At 48.1% G+C, this 2,087-nt stretch overlaps 1 long non-coding RNA gene across 1 annotated transcript; it reads left to right on the top strand.

Annotated features, from left to right (window-relative positions):
* The first annotated feature begins 331 nt into the window (after positions 1–331).
* LOC135278391 (uncharacterized) lies at positions 332–988 on the top strand. The gene is made up of 3 exons (XR_010345905.1): positions 332–494; positions 598–794; positions 872–988. It is a non-coding gene; the product is annotated as an uncharacterized LOC135278391 (long non-coding RNA).
* The last annotated feature ends 1,099 nt before the right edge of the window (positions 989–2,087 follow it).

The raw sequence follows: 2,087 nt of genomic DNA, 5'->3' as shown, positions 1-2,087 counted from the left end.
CTCCTGAGGCAGATTTAAACATGACTTCCTTCCCAGCCTGTGGAGACTGAGCCACAGCAGCTCCAGGCCAATGGAGCTTCAGGAGAAAGACCCAACCAGGCTGTGATGCTGCAAGGGCCTTGTGACACCGCTGAAATCGTCAGCTGCAGTCCCCTCTGTGAGGACAAAATGCTGCTCCAGTCCCTTCTCGTGTGCCCACAGCCACAGAGGAGCGTGGCAGAGCAGGAATCTGCAGTAGGGATGATTGTCCCTCTGCTGGGAGAGCAGCTGTGCTCCCACCGCCAGCTACCCTCATTCCTGTTTCCACAGAAAAAAAATCCCCATTTTTTTTTTGTTTCCCTGGAATGTAAATGTATTTGTTCCATGTCCCCAAGACTCCAGAGTTTGTGGATGCACCTGCAAACACCTGAGGGGCTGCTGTGACTTGTCGGTGGTTTTTGGATGACTCCAGGGCTGAGCTCAGTCCTTCTCCATCCCTGGCAGTGGCAGAGGAGGTAAATCCATGGAGTTGGAGCCTCTCCCTGCTCCTGCTTCTTCCCACCAGTTGTTGTGAGGAGTGGAGAGCAGAAAACCGGTCAGTGAAACTGTATTTTACAGCCAGAAGTGAATCCTCAGGGAGCAGTTTCCTTAGGAATCAGGGAATGTCACCACCACAGGTCTGCTCCTTTCCTTATCCACCCTATCCCGGTGTCCTGGGCTGGGAGCAGCACACAGAGCTGTCACAGCTGATTTGAAGAGATTTGATCCCTCATTTGGACACATCTGATATGCCTCAGAAGAGCATTTCCAAGCAGGTATTCACAAATCAAATCTCTGCTCCTGATGCACAAATCTCTCATGCTTATTAAGAAAGCGCTTTTATTCCTAACAGGTAGAAAACCAAAACAGAGAAATGAGGATTTGGAGATGTTTTCCCTAAAAGAGCTTTTATTCCAGAAGGGAGAGAAATGCATCCTGCTTTGAAAATAAGGGGAAACACATTAAAGACTTGAACAAACTGTTTTGATTTAATGCTGATTAGTAAAAGGCATGAAGGAAAACATTAACTTGAAGTCAGAACTAATTGATTTCTGAGTCTGGTATCACTCTGAACTTCTGTTTATCTTGTCCTGGTCATTATAGCAGTAAGAAGATCCACTCAGATATAGAATAGTTATATTTTCAGATATAGGATATAGAAGAGTTACATTTTCAGGGTGTCTCTGGTAATGGAGAGGAGATTTATTATCCCTGACATGTCCCTGGTAGGAGCCTTTGCCAGGTGGAGAAGCCTCTCAGCTGGGATTGACAATTTTCCTCATTAGTTCCCCCATTTCTCTGAGGTCTCCATGCCACTGCACACCTCTTTTTGCATTTCCCCCCCAAACTGTAAGGAAAGCCCCAGCCTGGTTCCAGGCTGCAGGAACTCCTGCATCACCCCCTGAATGAGGGCAGGATGGGAGCTGGAAGTGACAACGTGCAAAGGAATTTCTGGTGAGAGTAAGAGGATCATCTTTCATCTAATAAAGATTAAAAGGTGCTGATCTGGCCCCAAAACAGCAGAGTGTTCTTCCTGGAGCAGCTCCTCCTTCACATTTAATTGTCAAGCACACTGGAGGAGGCAGCAGGTCAGGGCACTGTGACCTGAGGGGACTCTGAGGAGCATTGCAGAGGGCAGGGAGGTGTGGCACTCCCAAATCCACAGGGAATGCCCAGCTTCTGCAGTTATTTCTGGAAAAAGGGGTACTACAAACCCTGACAGCACCACACAGTGCCCCTGCTATCCCATCATGTCCCAGAAAATCTCCAGAGCTTCAGAGAAATGTGGAATCACAGAATGCTTTGGGTTGCAAGGTTAAAGATGATTCAGTCCCACCTCTGCCATGGGCAGGGACACCTTCCACTGTCCCAGGCTGCTGCAAACCCTGTCCACTTCCAGGGAGTGGGCAGCCACAGCTTCTCTGGGCACCCTGTGCCAGGACCTCAACACCCTCACAAGAAGAATTTTTTCCCAATATCCCATCTAACCCTGCTTTCTTTCACTTTGAAGCCATTCCCTCTTATCCTATCGCTACAATCCCTGACGGAAATTTTAAAATTCTGCAATT

Source organism: Passer domesticus, chromosome 11, assembly GCF_036417665.1.
Source record: "Passer domesticus isolate bPasDom1 chromosome 11, bPasDom1.hap1, whole genome shotgun sequence".
NCBI lineage: Eukaryota > Metazoa > Chordata > Aves > Passeriformes > Passeridae > Passer > Passer domesticus.
Note: the sequence above shows the minus strand (reverse complement) of the source record. Positions and strands in the feature narration are given on the sequence as shown.